This window comes from Schistocerca americana, chromosome 7 (assembly GCF_021461395.2).
Source record: "Schistocerca americana isolate TAMUIC-IGC-003095 chromosome 7, iqSchAmer2.1, whole genome shotgun sequence".
Taxonomy (NCBI): domain Eukaryota; kingdom Metazoa; phylum Arthropoda; class Insecta; order Orthoptera; family Acrididae; genus Schistocerca; species Schistocerca americana.
The window spans coordinates 374,036,829-374,049,106 of NC_060125.1; the positions used below are offsets into that span (position 1 = coordinate 374,036,829).

General features: G+C 42.6%; 1 protein-coding gene across 1 annotated transcript in view; it reads left to right on the forward strand.

The window, feature by feature from the left end:
- Positions 1-12,278, forward strand: part of LOC124622017 (RING finger protein 121) — a 103,578-nt gene that overhangs the window by 71,762 nt on the left and 19,538 nt on the right. The gene's annotated exons all lie outside the window — the stretch shown is intronic.

The following is a 12,278-nucleotide window of genomic DNA, read 5'->3' on the forward strand; positions in this document are numbered from 1 at the left end:
GCAGATATGCCATCGATGCTGACAAAGCCCCAACCTTCAGGGCAGACGGGCGTGACCAGGCCTGCTCGGACTTGGGCCAATGAAGACGTTGTGCCCATGGCATGAAGAGGACACTCTATGTCCAGCCTGGAATACAGCTAGTCCTTGTGGCGTGCCACGAGTAGAACTTCAATGTGAATCCTGAAGACGTGGTGAATACGTTGGCTTTGGACAACAGGCAGTATCCAGTGGGGGCACCATTCAAATGCTGTGCCCTATACTGGTGTGCTGGGCATGAACATCAACAAAAGCAGTGCTGCTGGAGGATGCCTGCCTGGCAGTAAGAGGTTGAGCAGTGTCCATGACTGATGACTGTACAGTAGTTCGGTGAGACTCTTTGCCCCAGTGGGCGTCGTCCCATAAGAGCTTAAGAAAAAGGCAGGCAATCTTATACGTTCTTGCACATCTGTATCTTATATGTTAGGACAAGGAATTCTGCCTCGCCATTTGACTGCAGATGGGTAGGAGGCACTGTGACATAGCAAATACCATTGTGTGTACAAAAGGCCTTGAAAGATTGCGCTATGAACTGAGGGCCAGCAAGCCTTCTATATCGTCACCTGTGTGTTGACAGTTGTGTTGCAGATCAACAATGTACGACATACAGAAAATGAGAAAAAAGTGTCAGCTGCCAATAATCAGAAAGTGTCTAAAAAGAAGGACCAGCAAAATCAACGTGGACTTCCTCCCAAGGCTGTGTACAGGACAGCCACAGCAAAAAAAAAAAAAAAAAGTGTGACATCACATGCTAACCTGGAGACTTGTGGCAGGCCTTGACAATGTGTTCCGCACCCCCAATTGATGTCTGACCAAAACATATGGCAGCACGCCAACAGTTTTGTGCGAGTGTTCTGTGGAGGACCTTCTGTTGCAGAGCTGCTGGAACTACGATGTTGGGTGTAAACCCTTCTGTCAACAGGAGACTTAATGCCACCCAAGAGAGAGGGGATGGTGAAGTATTTTACAGTTATGAAGCATTTCTGATGCCCAGCTCGGCATGCGGTTGGGCCACCCATGCTGTACCGTGTGTACAACCTGCCAGAGCGCTGGACCAGCCCCACGACAGAGGAAATATGAAAACTAGTAGTGGGGAAACCAATCTCCGTGTATCTTGCCTCCATATCCAGTTGAAAACAAACCAGTTCTTCCTGGTCGAACATCCAGAGCATCCATATTCACATGTTGTGACATGGAATGAAAATGTATGTCATAATTGTACTGGGACAAGGACAGAGCCCAACACTGAAGACAATGAGTGGCTTTTGTCCAGTAAGGATGCCGGAAGGCTAAACAGGGAGACCAAAGGTTTATGGTCAGTAATTAAGTAAAATATTTTTTTTTATGCGTAGACAATAACAAGAGCTTCTTTTCCACCTGAGACTAACATTGCTGAGCGGAGTTGAGTGGTTTTGCTGCAATAGGCTGTTGGGAGACATCTGAATGATGAAGAGCCAGGACCACCCCACAAAGCCCTTCTCCAGTGAAACATAGTAAAGGGCAATCATAGTTCAAGGAGTGGGAGCTAAACATAATTACATGCATGGAAGATCATTGGCAGCATAGTAAAAAAACAATTATGAATAAATAAGTTCGCAGAAGTATGGGAATGTAGTGCATAAGAAAAACTACAGACACTCAAGGAAGGACAAGACGCAACTGCTACAAAAGCTGTTGTTTGCACATTTCAAGGATGTTCAATACAATTTACAGGACGTGCATGATAGTGACCTACTACGTTATGCACATAAAATCACACATGGCATAAATTGCAATGATTTCAAAGGATGTAGTGGGTAGTCACACAACTTCAAACAGTGCTGCAGAATTGGAAGATGTAAGAGAACAAAATTTCAAACAAAGCATCATTTTTATGATGCACAGAAAACTGTAGAATCAGCCCAAAAGTTTGTAGATGAGATAAGAAAACTTATCCCATCATTCAGCTAAAAGCATATGAAAGGAACCCTGGAAATTAGAGGTACCAAGAAAGATGTATCAAGATCAGCGAACGTCAATGCATTAACACATTCATATGTAATTATGCTGACTATTAATCTGGATGGTAAATTGGCTGGAAAGTTATTTATTGTGCTGTGAGAACTTGGAGGTGCTCTGCCCCCCTAAGATCCTTTCTCGTGTGAATGATCTTGCGAGGACAGTAGGGAATATTTAGGTCACAGTGAGCAAGAGTGGGAAAATGGTTGTAAGAGAACAACAACTATGGTATGCACACTGTTTTTGATCAATAGCTAGTCAAAATAACTTTCTTTTGCTTGATTGCTTGTATGTTTATAAAAATCATGCTACGTTAGAGCAAACTATCCCTCGGAACCAGCAAATTCAGCTTTGGATGTCTGTTTTCATCATGCCTATAAAACATATGTCGCACTGTGTACAGCTACACCTTAAAGGATAGCCAGTTTTACAATAAGCTCCACAACAGACGGTTTCACATTCGATTGCATGCCATCACATTCCATCAGTTCTCATTGCCCAAGTATACCAATATGATTCTATATGCATTTTTTAAGAGCAGAATGTCCTGTATGGCTTGTAACTCTCAAGAAGTTCACCTTCATTTTTGATGGTGCAAACCTTTGTGGTCATAGTGGCACTCAATTTTGCATTCAGTGTTCATGGTTGAGTTGATTATTTGCTTTGAACTTTTCTTGAAAGTTGACAGTGTCCATTTTGTGAAATGTAATATGAACGTCCCATAGAAGATTGATCTCTGCACCCTCCTGACACTCATTTTCTGTCGGCATCCTAATGCACATGGTGAAACATTGGCAACTAATATTTTTCGTGTCGTGTAACTATTGACATACACTTTCAAATGAGCCTTACTTAATAGGTTCCTTGTTAGCGGTGATGAACTGACACTGATGACAGTCCATGAAGCTCAGCCACCAATGCAAAACACGATTATTGCAGCTGTTTGCGACATGGGTAGAATTCACCATGCACAGTGACCACATGTGTACACTGGTGGTGGTAAGAGGACTGCAAACAACACATCTTGTCAAAAAAAGAGTGATGCTGGTTCAGTGATGAGGAGCTAACTGGCACAGTAAGTGATGCATACAAGGGGATATCTGTGATAAGGCAGAAGGACTTACTGACCTCCATGTTGACCACCCTGAACGCCAGTTTTCATCATGGTTGGGGGGGGGGGGGGGGGGGGGGGGGTTCAGCAGCACATTAACAACTGGCAGCTGAGCCTGGGTCAGCATAGCCAACCACTGCTCCAACATGGGTGTGTGTGCACCTGTTGTTGTTGCAGAGGTGTCCATAGAAAAGCCTCCCTGGAAGAGCTGAATGACAGAAAACCACTGAATCCAAAACACGTGAAAATTCGGCTCTTGGCATTGTCACTTTTGTTCTGACTAGGAATACAAGGAAACCACAGCTGTAAAAAAGAGAAAACTTATTGACCGATTGAGCGACATCAGTAGGAATTTGATGAAAATAGTTTACACATCTCGAACACATTTAACAACTTCAGGCCCTTATAAAGATACCATCCACATTAGATGTTGCTGGCATAGTGCTGCACACTCATGCAGACCTGGTGACAGTGGTCAGTGACTGGGCTGCATCTGGTGGCCGTGTCGGGTAGGTTTGGGCACAGTTTGAATGTCAGAGGCACTACACTTGCCGTAGTTGCCCGACTTAAGTCTGCCATGGTTGGTAAGTATAGTAACTGGCAGGTTACTACACATTCAACTCGTACCACTTTGCCATGTCTGGTGATTTCACTTATGTCTCCTTTTTCAACATTTGGGGTGTACAGTAAACTCCATCATTAAATGGGGAAACATGAAACTGAATGTGTTTTCACTTTGAAGATAGGCATAAGCCCAAAACTGGTTGTGGTTTAAGCAAACTGCCCTCAGTTGTAATTGACAACATAGTTTATTCAGTACCACAGTACATTATAATACACTTTTTATCTTCACTTTCTTTTGAAATAAAATGTTAATTGCAGTTGTGTCTTTATTATGTAAATCACTTGTAACTTTAAGCAAACTGTAATGATGGATAAATCTGACATAGAAAGGAAGATAAAGATTTCAGTTCCCAGTGAATACTGAGAGGTATAATCTCTGATTTGACATCTATGGAGAAGCAAATAGAGGGTGGTATTTTCACAGGAATGAGCTTGACACTTACCTGTGTCATAGAAAATATCAGTAGAAAACTGAAGCGCATGTGTCAAGTTGTAATGATTTGTGCCGCATTGTCTGCATAACTATGCATCAGCAGCTGTGGCTCTGCATCATTTGTGTTGTGCATGCTTTGCTGTGCTCCACTTCTGTTTGAGGTAGACTTTTATCTAATGGTTTGACAAAGTATAGCATTTGAAATTTTCAGAAATTTTTGAAAACAGTTGTTCAGCCTATTTTGCCAATTAAATTTTTTGCAGTGGGTGTTATTGGAGGTATTCTTGGGTAGCACAAGTTTTGGCTTGATGCAGTGAACCATTGTTAGTTATCCATGCTGGCGGTAGTTATTTGGATGTCATTATAACAATTGTATGATCACTAAAGCACAATTTTGTTTCATCATGTAATATTTGAAGACTGTGATTTACTGTCTGCTCTTAAACAGTGGAATAATACTCTTTGTTCCTTCAAGTTGTTCACAAAGAGTATGATTAATACCTCATATATAATTTTATTACTTATCACATGGACTGTGGGATAAGCTCTAATAAATCATTCCTCAAGGTAGATAACTGAGATTTTTATTATTACTCGTATTGCTATGAGCTTATTGTGCATCATAATTTAATTCTTGCATATATAACCAATACTGAGATTACAAAACTCCTGTAAATATGTGTTGTATTCTCTCTCAACCCATATCTTACTTGCTTCTATGTATAAATGAGTCAGCCTGTTGATCATATGTCTTTTCTCTGGACGGAGATTCTCAGCAGTTTTGGCATTGTAACATATTGAGTATGCTCTTCTTCATCTTCTTTTTATGCAATATACTCAGTCAGTAAACGAACTTTGTAATGTAGACAGTGCAGTTACAGAGAGTTGGTTATGTAATTTTTACACTACCTCTTATGAACTTACATTCATTTTCTTTTATTTAGTGCAGACAGCTGATATGTTTTTGTACACACACACACACACACACACACACACACACACACACACACACACACACACAATTTTGATTTTACCTCCATCTTTATAAGGTACCTGTAAGTATACTCTTACAATTAGTGGTATTTTTATCCATAAAATGATAAAAAATAACCTGTACCAGTGTGAACTGTTTTATTTTTCTGATTAATCCATTTTCAGTTTAGTTTGATAATGGGTCAAGGCCTGAAATAAACAGATTGTGATATATTTTTGATCTTGTGTTACTACACCTAATTAAAGGATAAATGACAACAATTAATAATAATAATAATAATAATAATAATAATAATAATAATAAATAGCACGCAGCTCAGTGCTGTTGCTAGCTGCCATCAGCTAACAGGCTCCAAATGAAGCAGTGCCGTGTGATTCACAGGGGCTCCTAATGGCACAAGAAATTGACTTCAATTAATACTGGCCTTAGGCTGTTCCGGGAAGTCAAGGGTCTTAAGATAAGCAATCTTCATGTTTTATATCTTTGTATGCATAGATTATCTTAAGTAAATAAGTAAAATACTTCAGCAGAATAGCTGACATGCAACATAATGAGAGATGGCACTCATCACTTTTTTGTAAATTTGTAAAAATCCCTCCCAGTTTGCCTCGTGCAACAGGCAGAAAATTGCTACATTCCTCCCACACCTCATCGCCACCATTCTACTCACACAATATTTTCTCCTGCACTTGCCTTCTTGCAATGTATTAGGGAGCTGGTATTGAGTAGAAGGATACTGGGCCACAAATTACTAAAAACACAAACCTTTGTATGAAACCACAGAAAATGATGCAAGACAATCTGACTAACTACCCCCCCCCCCCCCCCCCTCCTGCAAAATTAATTAATTTCCAGTAACACAACTGTTCATAGATATTACATAACTTTCAGAAATGACTGAGTGAAAATTAAAGAAAAATATTTTTTTGAGAACAGCATTAAGTTAATTTGAGAGATGCTTGGCACATAAGTCTAATCAGATCACTAGTCTATAAAATTAACTTTCATATTCCACAGTAAAAGTTTCAAAAACATATTAAAAATAGCTAACAGGTCATTAATATCAGCCAGCCACTATCATGTGACTGTTTGCAGATAATAAGAAGGAAGACCACTGTTTCGAAGCAAGCAGAATAGACTGACAACATTAAATTCAAAGTATGATACAAGTGGGAGTTTCAGAGCCAAGCAATTTATCTTTCTTCTCTTAAGTGTGGATGGTGATTGCCACTAGACATACAAACACTCTCAGTAAAGGCATCTATCAAACCAAAGCATTATTAGCTGGACGCACAATATAAACAACAGATACATCAAGCTATCATGTAACATACAAACTACTAATTAACAGTTTCATAATATTACAAAAAGGATAGTTGCTATTCACCATATAGCGGAGATGCTGAGTCACAGATAGGCACAGCAAAAAGACTGTCAGAAAATGAGCTTTAAACCAACAAGGCCTTCATTGGAGATAGAACATACACACAAGTGCGCGCGCGCACACACACACACACACACACACACACACACAACTTAGAGACACGTAACTGCAGTCTCTGGCTGCTGAGGCCACACTGCAAGCAGCTGTGTGTGATGGAAGAGGCAGATGGGTGGTGGGAGTAGTATTTTCGTAGTATTGTTACACTAAATTTTGCATTTTCCATTGTTGAATTTTGACTGATAGCTTTTCTTCCATCCTGTAACCCAGTGCTGCTTTCCTTTGCTACTATTTTCTAATGCATTGCTATACTCAATGTCCATCACTCTTTCTCATGTGTCCTTTGTTTCTCTTGTCATCCTACAAACTGCACAGCACTGTATACTCTGTGTACAAGCCACACTGTATCAACTGTCTTGGCCATGCACAGTAGACGGCTAAAAGACCGCCCTGATTGTTGGCACATCATTTCGTGTCCCACATTTCTCCCACCAATATCATAAATCCAATACCTTCAAATTGATTATTCTTCCTGTGTCACACTTGCTTATTTTTGCATGTTATTACCCTTACCTGCGTGTGCTGTACGAACTTGTATCTCATCTTACCAACCCTTCCCCACCCCTGCTCATTCACCTCTCTATTCCAGTTCGCATGTACCAAATCCCCCAACTAGTCACATCTGCCATCCTCCTCCTTCACACTTATCCACCAGCAATAACCATTACAATCTTTCAATTTAATTTTGCTTTAATCCCATTTTATCCTCACACCAATTTCAGTTGGTTTTTGCCTTTCATTATTGGGCTACTCCCACAGATTTCACCTTGTTTTCCCCTACTCCATCCATTTCATCCTTTTCGTGATTTTTTCCCCTTGTGTTTGGGTGTATTTTTGCGGACTTTTTGGGCATATTTCTACGTTATTTACATATTTCACACAATTTTATCCTCCACCAACGATGCTTACTCCTTCAATCTGCATCAATACAGGAAAGTTTCCTTATCCTTAGCCAGAGCCCAGCCCCCCCTACTTTTCCTGGGTTGTTGCTTGGCTCATGAAATCTTGTCAAACAGCCTTAATTTCAAATAACCCATCTATGGCTGCCACCCTTCCTCTCACAATGACCTCTGTCCTTTCAGATTCCGTCAGTCCTTAACCCTCGCCAACATAGTACTGCAAAACCATATCGATCCAGCCCAAATCTCCTCTCCATCTGTAAAATTCTCCTGCTATGGCATTCCAAATTCCTGGATCCCATAGCACACATTGAAACCTTTGCCCTCCGCTAACTAGAGCAACATGCACGATGCCAGCTCTAAAAACTGTCCACCCTGTTCACTTCCTATTCCTGCCTTGCCACTATCCACCACTTCTACAGCAACCTCTAGACCTCTCCCACATGCTCTTATAACTGAGAAACCCTACTTTGCAGATTGACATTTACCTCACCCTCAAAAACTCACTCCCACCACCATACAGAATCCAGAATCTGAACAGACCCAAAGTAAAATTACAAACCGTTCCTCCAAATGCTGTAGCCCCGCAGAAGAATTAGTTCCTTTCAAAGGCCTCACCTTTTGCCCCACTCCCACATTCAGTCACGCAGGACTTGTTAAAGACCTCCTCTCCTTTTCCTGGTCCCTACAGTGGAAACATGCTCCTCCAACCCTGCCAATCGGACTCACCCAAAGAGCAATGCTGAACCTTGACTCAGTTCACTATCCATTATCCACCCTGATTGCTTCTCAATCGCCCCATGTTAGCTTTTTAGAATTTCTTAACCTTGAACCTGGCCTCAGAATCATTTCCCAAATTCCTCAACATGCAAACTAATGTTACAGCCAAGGAAAGAGATGCAATCCACCACCTAAAAACTGATCCCAAACCTATAATCTCACCTGCTGACAAAGGCTCCACCACTGTTGTTTTGAACCACAAGGATTACCTGGCAGAAGGACTCCGCCAGCTGTCAGATTCATCCACCTACAAACTATGCCACAGTGACCCCTTTGAGGACTCCAGCAGCATCTCCAGTCTCTCCTGAAATCCTTAAACCCATCCCAGAACCTCTCTCTCTCTCTCTCTCTCTCTCCCTCTCTCTCCCCTCCCCCCTCCTCCCCTTAACCCTACCACTCCCCAAACTCCTACCTTCTACACCCTTCCTGAAGTACATTAATCAAACCACCCAGGATGCGTCATTGTGGCCCTATTGAGGGAATCTCTGCATTCGTAAATCAACCCGTTTTGTCTATTACATGCAACCTATTGTCGTATATAAAAGGTACCAACCATTTCCTCCACTGACTCTCCATAGTTCCTGTTCCGTTTCCACCTGTGCCCTGCTCATCACTGTTGATGCCCCTCCTTTTACACTAAGGTGCCTAATGCCAATGGCCTCACTGCTATTGAATAGTACCTTTTTCCAACACCCAACGCATTCCAAACGTACAACCTCCTTTCTAATCGGCAAGACCAACTATGAACTCCCCACAGCTACTTCTCCTTCGAAGGCATTACCTACAAACAAATCTGGGGTATGGGTATGGCCACTCACATGGCACCATTCTATGCCAACCTATTCATGGGCAGTCTAGAGGAATCCTTCCTAAACACCCAGAATCCCAAACCCCTCACCTGGTTCCAATTCATTGATGACATTTTTGTGATCTGGGTTGAGGGTGTGGACACCCTGCCCACATTCCTCCAGGATCTCGACATCCCCCCCCCCCCCCCCCCCCCCGCCCCCATTTGCTTCACCTGGTCCTACTCAGCCCAACAAGCCACCTACTTTGATGTTGACCTGCACCTCAAGGATGGTCACATCAGTACTTCTGTGCTTATCAAACCTACCAACCACGAGCTATACTTTCACTTTGACAGCTACCACCCATTCCACACCAAAAAGTCCCTTCCATACAGTCTAGCCACCTGTGGCCATTGCATCTGTGGTAATGAGCAGTCCCTCTCAAAATACATCAAAGGTCTCACTGAGGCTTTTGCAGATCGTAATTACCCTTGCAACCTTTTACAAAAACAGATCTCCCACACCTTATCTTTCCAGTCACCCACCACCTCTCAGAGTCACACTGTTCAGTCGCAGAGGAGCATTCCCATCGTGACTCAGTACACCCAGGACTGGAGCAACTGAATAACATGCTCCACCAGGGTTTCGACTACCTGTCGTCATGAGGAATGTCCTACCACTGATGACCTCAGATGTTAAGTCCCATAGTGCTCAGAGCCATTTGAATGTGCTACCCACTATCCTTCCCACCCTTCCCACAGTCGTATTCCACTGCCTACTGAACCTACACAATATCCTCATCCATCCCTACACAACTCCTCCTCCTAACCCCATGCCTCATGGCTATCGCATTAAGAGACGTAGATGCAAGACTTGTCCCATACATCCTCCTACCACCACCTACTCCAGTCCCGTCACAAGCATCACCTATCCAATCAAAGGCAGGGCTACCTGTGAAACCAGTCTTGTGATCTACTAGCTAAGCTGCAACCACTGTGCTGCATTCTATGTGGGCATACAACTAACAATTTTTCTATCCCTTTGATGGCTACTGACAAACTGTCACTAAGAAACAGCTAACCACTGCAGTGCTTAGCATGCCACTCAACATAACGTTCATTATTTCCATGACTGCTTCACAGCCTGTGCCATCTGGATCCTTCCCACCAACACCAGCTTCTCTGAATTGGGTTTGTGGGGAGTCTCCTTGCTATCTATCCTATTTTCCCACAGCTCTGCTGGCCTCAACCTTTGTTAGTCTTTGTCCTTACCCTCTATCCCCTTCACTGTTCCCATTCCAGCCCTATGCAGTCCTCATTCCACCAACGCATGTACATTCTTTTTACCTCTCTCCTTTTGTGCTAACCCACCACCTTCCATCTAACCTTCCAACTACACCTAACTACCCTACTCTCCACCTTTCCGTGTATGCTCCCACAAGCAGCACTGTACAGCCGCCCACCCTTACCCCCCCCCCCCCCTCCCACCCTGCTATCACTCTCCCTCTGTGCCCTGGCCTCTTCCTTAACGTCTACCACCTGGTTCCATTTTCCGTCACACACAACTGCTCACAGTGTGGCCTCAGCAGCCAGAGACTGCAGTCGTACGCACGCGCGCGCGTGTGTGTGTGTGTGTGTGTGTGTGTGTGTGTGTGTGTGTGTGTGTTTTTTCTATCTCCGACAAAGGCCTTGTTGACCGAAAGCTCGTTTTCTGACAGTCTTTTTGTTGTGCCTATCTGTGCTGTATGGTAAGTAGCAACTATTCTTTATCAAATTGTTAATTAGTGGTTTTGTATGTTGCAAGATAGCTTGATGTAACTGTTGTTTATATTGTGGGACCAGCTAAAGAAGCCTTGATACGATAAATGCCTTTACCTAGAGTGTCTGTCTATGTAGTGGTGACTGCCATCCACAGACATCCTGGATTTTCCGTTGTTAATTAACAATTTGCATTTACAACAGAAATAGACACTGTAAATACACTTGAAAAAGTTGAATGTTGTGCGTGAAGCACCTGATTCCAGAATAAACAATAAATTTTAATTGTAGGTATGGATAAACTTAGTCAGACAGCTTGAGCACCACTAGCTTAGTCACACACATTCACAGACACGTAACTTGGGTGATATTTAAAATATTCATGAATAAAGATGTTTACATGTCACAATGGATAACCAGGATGGCAAGTTTAGAATAGCCATTGTGCAAGTTGGAATACCCACTGTACGATAAAACATAATTGTGGACATGGTTATTGGACCATCACCATAATTTTTGCGGATTGAAGCTTAAGTTGAGAGCCATTTGACAAAGGGCTGGCATCAGTTTTATGAGTTTGCTAAGAATCAGGAACTAAGAGACGTTATTCACCAGATGCCCCTGCATCTGTTTCTTGAAACTGGCAGACAGGAACCCAATCTGGCATCTCAATGGACATAGGCTTCTTGCAAATTCAAATCCTGAGAACAAGTCAGGTTCCATGCAGCACGCAGGGCTGGCTTTTTCAACGAACAATCTTCATGGCCAGCTGACACTCAAGTCCACAGTGACCAGAACGCAACTTTTAGCAGAAGGCCAAGGATACTGTTGGCCACAAAATCACGGGATTTTCTGCATCCGTTGTCTGGCACACCACTCAACTGCCCGTCACTTTGAGAGTGTCTCCTGCATTAAATGCTGGTCCACAAACCTGCACTCTGCAGGCGACAAACCGCTCAAGAAGCTATTATGACCAAAAAGGCTAATAATGAATGAGAACTATCGATATCAAAATGTGCCCGCATGGCACACTTCTACCTACCTGTCTGTAAGCCCTGTTTATTTCTCCCTTTGTTCCCTGCCAAATTTAACTTCTACCCTAAGTTCAATTTAACAATGTAGGAAAAGACTGATTGCTACTTATCGTAAACACGACACATTAAGTTGCAGACAGGCACAATTAAGACACTTATGCAAATATTTCGGCCACAGCCTTCATCAGCAAAAGAGAAAGAGAGAAACACACACCATTCATACACACAAACAAGCACAGCTCACACACACGACTCCCATTTCCGGCAGCGCAGGCGAGAATGCCTGCTTGTGTGTATGAATGGTGTGTGTTTCTCTGTTTCCC